The sequence below is a fragment of the Arvicanthis niloticus genome, chromosome 17, assembly GCF_011762505.2.
Source record: "Arvicanthis niloticus isolate mArvNil1 chromosome 17, mArvNil1.pat.X, whole genome shotgun sequence".
Lineage (NCBI taxonomy): Eukaryota > Metazoa > Chordata > Mammalia > Rodentia > Muridae > Arvicanthis > Arvicanthis niloticus.
This window is the reverse complement of record NC_047674.1, coordinates 55,898,311-55,908,514: the sequence shown is the minus strand read 5'-3', so window position 1 is coordinate 55,908,514 and position 10,204 is coordinate 55,898,311.

Here is a 10,204-nt window from a genome sequence, read left to right as displayed (position 1 = left end):
TTTAGAAATTGAAAGGTGGCTGTCATGGCACATGTTGTAATCCTGCGCTCTGGAGGCTGAGCTCGGTTACGAGTCAGCCACACAGTAAGAACATGTCTTAGGTAAAGACTCTGAGAGTGGCATTCCTGTGCCCATGAGTGTTCATGACACTGGCAGGTCCCCCGTGGGCCTCTGGGAATGTCTGCCAACTCAATGCACATGGCCTCAGGCTGTTCCCCTCTCCCACTGCCCTCAGTGATTCTCATCAGAAACCTGTGCAGGGCTTTCTCTTCAGCCCCCGGCAGCCTCGGATCTCCCTCAGTCTGGGAGTTGAGGACTGAGAGGATTCAGCAGCCAGGGTAAAGGAAAGGGTGAAGGCGCTGACCCATTCGGCATCTGGCCCAGGTGGGCAGGAAGCCCCTCCTGCCCCCCCTCCCCGCTCACACATTGCTGGCAGAGGCAGGAAGAGGCACCCCAGCAGTCCAAACACTGATTTCCTGTTGGAGGCTCCAGGCTGTTTTCTTTAGGATAGTTGCTGAATCCCCAGCCTGAGCAGGATGGGGGCAGGACACAGGAAGGATTTAGTCAGTCCCCAGCACACACACACAGACACACAGACACACCTTCATATCCACACACTCCCACACACAACTTCATATGCAAACTCATTCCTCTGTACATTTCTTCACACACCCCTTACCACACACACACACACACACACACACACACACACACACACACACACCCCTACAGGAATTCCCATTCATATGCACACTCATTTGCACACAGGCCCCTCCACCCATACCCTTTCACACACACACACACACACACACAGGTCCCACACAGTCGCATGGTATCCTCCTATTCGACATTCCAGAGCCCAGACTCAGCTACAGAGGTCAGGGTCCGACCTCCAATCCCATGAGTCCTCTGCCTCCCACCCTTCATCTTTCCCAGGTGTCTCATCCCCTCCAAGATGGTATTGCCTGGAGCCACCTTCTCCTCAGCTCTTCCAGAAACCACCCAGGAAAGCCCTGGCTAGGTACCGCCTTCTCTCTCCCCCAATCATCTGGTGGCACCTACCTTTGCTTACAGCTAGACAGAGCTAGTTGAAAGCCCTTGGGTGACTCTGCTGTGGGTCACAGAACAAGGCCTTTCCCCCCTCTGGGCCTTGAACATCCTTTCCACACACCAAAGCTTGGGGGACTCTGGAGGTCTGATGGCTGGTGTCAGGGAGCTCCTGCCTCTGCTTTTCTGTGATCTTTGGAGCAATGCGCTGGCCATCCCTGTCCAGGACACTTATCGTGAAGTCCCCTCACTCCTGAGCTGTCCACACCAAGGCAGCCATTCTTACATTTGGAGGAGATAAGCTGAGGAACCCAAGGGAAGCTGTCCCTGGCCTGAACCAATGGGACCTCATGTTCTGGGTCTAAGAGTTGCCGCACTGGAGGCAGAGACCAAGGCTGCTTGTGCGGCTGGATGCTCACCCATGCCCTTAGCCTACCCCATGTTAACCGGCACTTCCGTTGCCGACCCAATGCTAGGCACGTGGAGCTTCAGAACAGCACCACTGGCTCCAGAGCTACTGAAGGGGACAGCTTGAGCAGCCGTACCTATCTGCAGCCGTGTCCTGGGTTCTCTGCCAGTAGTGGACTTGGGGTGGTCTCTGAGGTCATCAGGGCTGCTGTAAACCCATATAGCTAGGTGGCGGGGAAAGGGGGAGTAGGGTGCCATTGTAGCTAGGGAAGCTGCGTAGGGGCAGAGATAGGAAGACTGAGCACTTTTCTGAGCGCTGGCTTTCCTGGGGAGAGGAGGGTCACAATCTGGGATGACACCCACACCACAGTACCTCAGTGGTTTTGCCACCCTGTCCTAACCACCTCTCATCTCACAATCCCTACCACCCCTAAACCTGCTTTTGGGGGATAACATTGCCATGACTGCAGAGGGGTAGGAACTAGGTGTATGCTGGGGCGGGGGGTGGGGGGGCGCCATTCAAACACCAGCGGCCCACAGTTTCAATTGCTACCCTGAGGAGTCAGTGCTGTGCTGAACGCTGTGATTGGCTAGGTCGAAGTCACATGACATTGATGGGCGCTGCAATCAGGTTGGGCTACCATGGCTGGTACAGGTGTGAGCACCAACCCTGTTAAGTGGGGTTGCTGGACTTGAAAGCTCCAACAGTAAAACACAGCCCAGGAATGATGTGTGCCTTCAACAATCCAGGGCTCAGAGGACATGGAGGCTCTCTCAGGCTCCAGAGGCTGGAGGTTAGAGTAAGAGGCAGACAGAAAGGAGAGGCCTCCAGCTCTAGGAGAGAGAGAATGAACACCATCCACAGAACTAAGACCCCAAAGGCAGCTTCTCCATTCCCAGACTGCTCTGGGACATGGTTTGCCATGGGTCCTTGTTCTGGTGTTGACCAGGTGACAGGGGAGACAGATCGTGAAGGGTTATCCCTCATGGTGCCCATAGTGCCTTCTAACTGAGTCCCTCCACGGCTCAACCACTGGAACAACAACCGTCTGATGAGAAATACCAGGACGTAGAACAGACACAAGCATGGGGTGAGCTAAAGAAAGGGAAGAGATGGACTACAGGCAAAGATACACACAGCACAAACAAAGAGGCAGGGCACAGTTGAGAAGGTATAGTAAGAATCTGAACCCCAGGAGAGGAGTGTGCTGTGGGGACCAGGCCCTCAGCTCCTCCCAAGGTCACCCATCATGAGCTGTGGGAGCAGAGATGCCCCTCAGCCTGGGACCCTCCCAGACATGGAGCCTCACAGAACTGAGCAGCTTAGCGTTAATTAGAGACCCTGGCTAATGGCTCGGAAGATTGGCCAGTTCCAGAGACGCTGATGAATAGAGACTTCGGTGAGATTTATCTCTAATTATCTCATTTGTCTCCCCCCATTACTCTTTATGGCCTGGATTTATGGGACCATTAGGGCCTCCCCTCCCCCGGCCAGGCCAGGCTGAACACCGCCTCAGGATACTTCATAATAACAATAATAATGTGCTCCGTGGTCAGATTGATGGGGGGACTTGCCTTCTTGTCCTCTTCATCCTTGTCCTTGGGACCCCAGACACCGGCTACTCTCATGTCCCTTTTTCTTCTAGGGACAGTGGTAGGTGCACAGCTCCATGTCCTCAGCCAACCTGTGGAGTTCAAGCCTGTGGCCTGCTCTGCCTTCCCTCACCCCAAGCCTCTCTCAGCCCCTCTTTAAGACCACAGCCCAGAAGCTAAGGAGAGTGGTGCGAAACTTGATATCCAAAGGGCTCAAAGTTTTTGTAAGTAAGTGATATTCAGCAAACAGCAGACACCTAAACATGTGTGGGGTTTGTTGTCATTGTTGTGGGTTTTGATTTCTCTTTTCTTCTTTCTTTCTTTCTTTTTTTAGATTTATTTATTTTATTTATATAAATACTGTCGCTCTCTTCAGACACACCAGAAGAGGGCATCAGATCCCATTAGTGATGGTTGTGAGCCACCATGTGGTTGCTGGGAATTGAACTCAGGACCTCTGGAAGAGCAGCCAGTGCTCTTAAACACTGAGCCATTTCCACAGCTCTGGTTTTTGGTTTTTTAAGACAGGGTTTCTCCATGTAGCTCTGACTGTCCTGGAACTCACTCTGTAGACCAGACTGGCCTAGAACTCTGCCTCTGCCTCCAGGGTGCTGAGCTTAAAGGTGTGTGCCACCACCACCTGGCAGTGAGGTCTAATCTGTATTGTCACCTTGACTAGAAAGACGGAGGTGATGCCAGAGGTGGTCCTGATTCTCCAGAGTGCCTGCTCCTGGGGTGGTGAAGTCCAGCTCCCCCCACTCAGAGACCGCTGTCAACTGCTTGGCTTGAGCTAGTGTCCTTCTCTTAAGGGTGGCAGACACCTGCGTCCCTATCCCACACATGTTATCCCAGCAACTGCAAATTGGGGCATCTACTTGGGCAAAAGCAACCAAGTAGACATACACATGCTATATTACCTGCTTGTGGTGTAACAAACAACTTGGACTCATCCAAACCAAACATCACACTGTTCACTACAGTCTCCAGATGGAAAAGTCTGACTGTCTCACGGTGGCAGAACAGACATAAGGCAGGCCAGTGTATTGAATTCTTCCCAACAGTGAGGATGCAGGATCCTCGCTGCCTCTAACAACATGGACACTTTTCACAAACTCAGACGTGAAGTAAAGGGTGCCATGTGCCTCTGCATACAGCATCAGGTCAAAAGGCAACCATCCCCAGTGTTAAAGTCAGAATCAGTGTCACCCGTTGCTGCTCTGAGGGGTAGGGCTGGAAAGGACATGCAGGACTTCTGGGAAGCAGGCAAATGTTTGGGGTTTTTTTTTCTTTCTCTTAGCTACTTTTCTGTTGCTATGCTAACCCCTCCCACCCATCAAGGCAAATTATAGAAGAAAGACTCTGTTTTCACTTATGTTTCCAGAGAGCTAAGAGTCCAGTCATGCCAAGGAAGCATGGCAGCATGTGGCATTATGTTTCCAGAGAGCTAAGAGTCCAGTCATGCCAAGGAAGCATGGCAGCATGTGGCAGGCATGGCGGTAACAGCAGGGGGTCGAGAGGTCACATCTTGAGCCACAAGGAAAGCAGAAAGCAAACTGGAGCTGGCACAGGTCTTTAAAGTCTCAAAGCTCACATCTAAGGACATGCTTTCCCAACCATGGCAAAGGTCCTGGACCTCCAGCCAGTACTACCAACTACAGATAAAATAGTCAGATACCCGAGACTATGGGGGACATTGTCAACCCAGGTCCTCCTTCCCTTCCTTCTACTTCCCTCCCCTCCCTTCCCCTCCCTTCCCCTTTCCCCCTTTCCTTCAATCATCTGAGCCACATCTCAGACCCTATCCTGTCTTCTTTCACAAGATACCGCTATGACAGCTGAGACAGGATGTCTCTGGGGACAAGCCTTATCTCTGGGTCCTCTCTGTCTCTGCAGAGCCTTCTAAGCAGTGTGAGCAGGCAGCAGCCTGCTTCATCCTACTGCTTGCTGTAGTTCTGGGACTTGAGATCCCATGGAAGGTGAAGGGGAGCAGGGGGCTTCGGAGAAGAAAAGTCTTGCCAGAAGGAAAAGGGAATTCAACAGGCAGTGGTGGTGCAGACCTTTAATCCTGGTAGTTGGGAAGCAGAGACAGGCAGATCTCTGTGAGTTCAAGACCAGCCTGGTCTACAGAGCTAGTTCTAAGGAAGCCAAAGCTACACAAAGGAATCCTGTTTTAAAAAAAAAAAAAAAACAAAGAGGAGGAAGAGGAAGAGCAGGAGGACCAGGAGGAGGAGAAGGAGGAGGAGGACCAGGAGGAGGAGGAAGAGGAGGAGGAGGAGGAGGAGGAGGAGGAGGAGGAGGAGGAGGAAAGACTCTAGTTAGTCTTTGCTTATTTGTTGCTCATCACCATTGCTGTGTAACAAGTAAAGCCAATCCTAACAGCCATGGCTTCACACAGGAATGTGACTAAGGAATTTGCACACAGTAGAGTGATTTGGGTCTGGCTCAGGGTCAGTCAGGAAGATTCAGTCAAGATGGTAGCCGGGGGTTCAGGGATGTAGCCAGGGATGGGATCCTTGCCTGGCATGCATGAAGCTATTGGTTTCATTGGCAGTGCTACGTAAACTGTGAAAATGGTATCATATACCTCCCTTATGGCCACTTGGGAGCTAGAGGCAGGAGAGTCAGAAGTTCAAGGTTATCCTTTGCTACAAAGCAAACTCTAGACCAGCCTGTGCTATCTGAGACCCTGTCTTAGATGACAAGGATTAGTTACTTATCTATTGCTATAATAAGACACCATAACTGAGCCAACTTATAAAAAAAAAAAAAAAAGCATTTAATTTGGAACTCATGCTTCCAGAGGGTTCGAGCCCACAACTGTCATGGTGGGAGCATGGCAGGAGACAGGCAGGCGTGGTGTTGGGGCAGTAGTGGAGAGTTTGCATCTTGACCCACAATCACAAAGCAGAGACATCTAACCAGGAATGGTTTGGGCTTTTGAAACTTCAAAGTCCACCCTCAGGGACACACCTCCTCACAAGGGCACGCTTCCTAATCCTTCCCAAACAGTTTTACCAACTGGGGAACCCCATATTCAAGTATATGAGCCTATGGGGGCCATTTCAATTCCAGTCACGCCTTGATAATGGATAATGATGATGATGGTGGTGGTGGTGGTGGTGGTGGTAATGACATCATGTCATCTTGATGGGACTAGAGGACCTACTTCCAGGGATGGTTTGAATAGATATGGCCCCTATAGACTCATGTATTTCAATGCTTGGCCCACAGGGATTAGCATTATTAGGATATTAGGAGGTGTGGCCTTGTTGGAGTAGACGTGTGCATCACTGTAGGGGTGGCTTTGAGGTCTTATATTCTCAAGCTATACCCAGTATGACAAACAGTCTCCTTCTGCCTTCAGATCAAGATGTAGAACTCTCAGCTCCTTCTCCAGCACCATGTCTGCCTGGATGCTGCCATGCTTCCCACCATGATAATGGACTGAACCTCTGAACCTGTAAGCCAGCCCCTGTTAATGTTTTCCTTTTTAAGAGTTAACTGTGGTCATGGTGTCTCTTTACAGCAATAAAACCCTAAGACAGAGGACCACTCTTGTAGCTAGAAGTTGGTACTGACTACAACAGGAGACCTCAGTCCCTTGCACCACCTTGCTGAAGGAAATTTTTGTTGGTGGTGGTAGTTTTTTGTTTGTTTGTTTGTTTGTTTCTTTGTTTGTTTTTCTGAGACAAAATTTTTCTGTGTAGACCCAGTTGTGCTAGAACTTGCTTTTACAAAACTTACAGCCAGACTGGCCTCTGACTCAGAATCCACCTGCTTCCTCCCGGAGTGCTGGGATTGAAGGGATGCCCCACCACTAGGGACAAGATGCGGGGATGTTTGAGTGGGCTTACTCACTGAACCCAACTTCCTCAGAGTTAATGATTCATTTCAGCCAAACAGGGGCCTAAATGGCCTAGAAGTCTGAGTCAGCCCCACTCGCCTCGGAAGCCATCGAAAGGGTTTGTGAACCTGGAAAGCTAGAATATAGTGGGTGTCACCTTGGAAGCTGACTCCCGTGTTTACTAGGGATCAGGCTACCAACCCTCGCTTCATCTCACAAATTTGCTGGTGTAGTGAGTTCCTAGACTGTGCTACATTATTTTGAGCCAAGAGTTCCCTAAATTGTCTAGGCTAGCCTTAAACTTGCTTTGCAGGCTCTGAAGTTACACTTCTCTTGCATCAGCCTCCTCAGTAGCTAGAATCACTGACCTATACCACCTGGCCCAGGAACATTTTCTAAGTAACATCTCCAATGGGGTATCCTGCGAGATCTCCTGGGCATATCTCACTCTGTTACATTGTTTCCTAGTGAGCCCTGTGCTGGGAGCCCAAGCCCTAGTGCTGACTTAGGCTTTCTGTTCACCTGGACACTTGCTTCCTGTAACTGACAATGCGGTTTCCATTGCGACAGTGTGTGCTCGGGTTCCTTTCTCCCCATGTGAATTCAGAGCGCGGAAACTGGACTCTGCTCCTGGGGTCTCACAGCCCCAGGTTCCTCGAAGCTCATTCTCTGCCACGATTCTTATTCTCATGGTCTAGCACAGTGACACCCACATTCCAGGCAGCAAATGGAGAGAAGACAGAAATGAGAGCCAAGGCTTATGCCAAGATTCCCTTAAAGAAGATTCCCGAGAGCTACCGAAACATCTGCAGCTTCCCATTGGCTGGAACGCTGCCACCAGTCACAGTTAGCTACACAAGAGGCTGGGAGTGTAATCTTCCTTCTGGGTGGCCATGCGCTTGGCCAAAATGTCTAATAATGGAAAAAATGAGCTGGGAGTGTGGCTTAGTGGTAGATGCTTGCTTAGTGTGCATGAGGTCTCAAGTTCAATCCCTGAACCAGAGAAAGTGGGAAGAGGAGGAAGAGGAGGACCAGGAGGAGGACCAGGACCAGGAGGAGGAGGACCAGGAGGAGGACCAGGATCAGGAGGAGGAGGATCAGGGCCAAGAGGAGGAGGACCAGGAGGAGGAGGACCAGGACCAGGAGGAGGAGGATCAGGGCCAGGAGGAGAGGAGGATCAGGAGGAGGATCTGGAGGAGAAGGATGACAAGGAGAAGAGGAGGGATGAGATGGGAAGAGTGATGGAGGAAAAGGAAAAGGAGAAAGGGATGAAGAGGAGGGAGCAGGGAAAAGTTAGAAAGAAAAAGAAATGTAAAATAACTACATCAGGCCCATACATTCTTTCTGTATGCATGTGTGTGCATGCATGTATGTGTTTTAATGTGTTGGGATCTTTTGTCTGAATGTATGTTTGTGCACTGCATGCATGCCTAGTGCCCTCAGAGACCAGAAGGGGATGTCATGTCCCGTGTAACTGATGCTGAGAACTGAACCCAGGTTCTTACAAGAGCAGGAAGTGCTCTTACAGGCTAAGCCATTTTTCCAGCTCCACCTATCTTGTTTGTGAATAGACTTATGATTTGTTTGTCTCTGACAGACAACCATGAGCTTTAAAGAGAGCAGGCCAGTGCTCCAGGGCAGGAGGCATGACTGATCTAAGCCAGCCACGGTGCCCCCCTGACCCTTGCCAGTGATTGGCTTAGAAATGGGTATTTGGTCAATGAAGCACGAGAATCATCAGCCGGGGCTCCAAGGACACGGGCAGGGACATTCTCGTCTCTGTGCTCAGTACCTGTCTGCTCTCTGCATATAGCCCTGAACACTAACCTTTGCTTTGTTTTGCTTATCAAACCCAGAGCCTGGCACATGCTAGGCAAGCGTGCTGACACAGAAGTGCTCACCTGCACCAGGAAGAAGCCCTGTCTGTGAAGTGGAGACAGTTCCCCAAGGAGGTCAGAATGAAAAGAAGAGACGTGTCCTTCTGCTCCTGCAGATATGGCAGAGCAGGCCTGCACCCCCAGCTCTTGGGAGACAAGACAGGGCAGCAGACCAGTGAGAGTTTATGGTTTTTTTGTTTTTTGTTTTTTCCCGAGACAGGATTTCGCTGTGTAGCCCTGGCTGTCCTGGAACTCAGAAATCTACCTGCCTCTGCCTCCTAAGTGCTGGGATTAAAGGCGTGCGCCACCACCGCCCGGCCCAGTGAGAGTTTAAAGGTCAGTCTGTTGTACACATTGGCTCTGAGCCATGGCCGTATAATCAATTGGACCCTCACTCAAAAATAGCAGTCTCCTAATGTCATGTCTGCCTTGGAATCATACAACCTCTGAACTTTCTGGTGTGTGTGTGTGTGTGTGTGTGTGTGTGTGTGTCTGTCTGTCTGTCTGTCTGTCTGAATGTCTGTCTGCACGCACATGCATGTGTGCATGTGAGTCTGTGCATAGGTGGAGGTTAAAGGACAATCTCAGGTACCACACACCTTGTTAATGTTTCTTTTTCTCAGAGCTAAGAACTGAACCTGGGACCTTGTGTGCTCTTTATGCAAGCACTCACCCCTTGAGCTAAATACCTAGTCACTGGCCATTGTTTGTTGTTGTCGTTTGGGGGTTTATTTTGTCATTTTGTTTTGTTTTACTTTGGTTTTGATTTTCGAGACACGGTTTCTCTCTGTAGCTATGGCTGTCCTGAAACTCAGTAGACCAGCTTGGCCTCAAACTAAGACATCTGCCTCCTGGGACTAAAGGCACCACCATCACAGCCTAAAAGGTATTTAGTCCCTGCCTCTGGGACTAAAGGCATGCGCCGCCATCAGCCCAGACTCCATGTTGTTTTCTGAGAGTGTTGGCTTGGAGCTTACCAGGTAGGTTATATTGGCTAGTCAGCAAACCCCAACTTTGTCTTTCTCCAAAACTCCTCAGAGACTGAGGTGGTGGAGTGGTTGCCTTCCAGGGATAAGGCCCTGGAGGGCGGGCCGCACAAGCTAGTATAAAATACTACAAATCATATGCATAATAAAATGTTTGTTCACCAAATATATAAATGTATTAATCACTTTTCCTTGTGGCTGGAAGCACAGAGCTGACAAGATGAACTTCAGGGAAGATGGTTTGCTTTGGCTCACAGTCTGAGGGATCAGGTCCACCAGGCAGGAGGGCACAGCAGCAGGGGGCTTCTCAGGATGGGGGTTTACATTGGCCACTTGCTCACCTCTCCACAGAGCAGGAAACTGGAAACACTCACACATGAAGTAAAAATAAATAGATCTTTTTAAAAAAATCTTCAAGCATATTTTTAAAAAAAAATTCTCCCATGTGT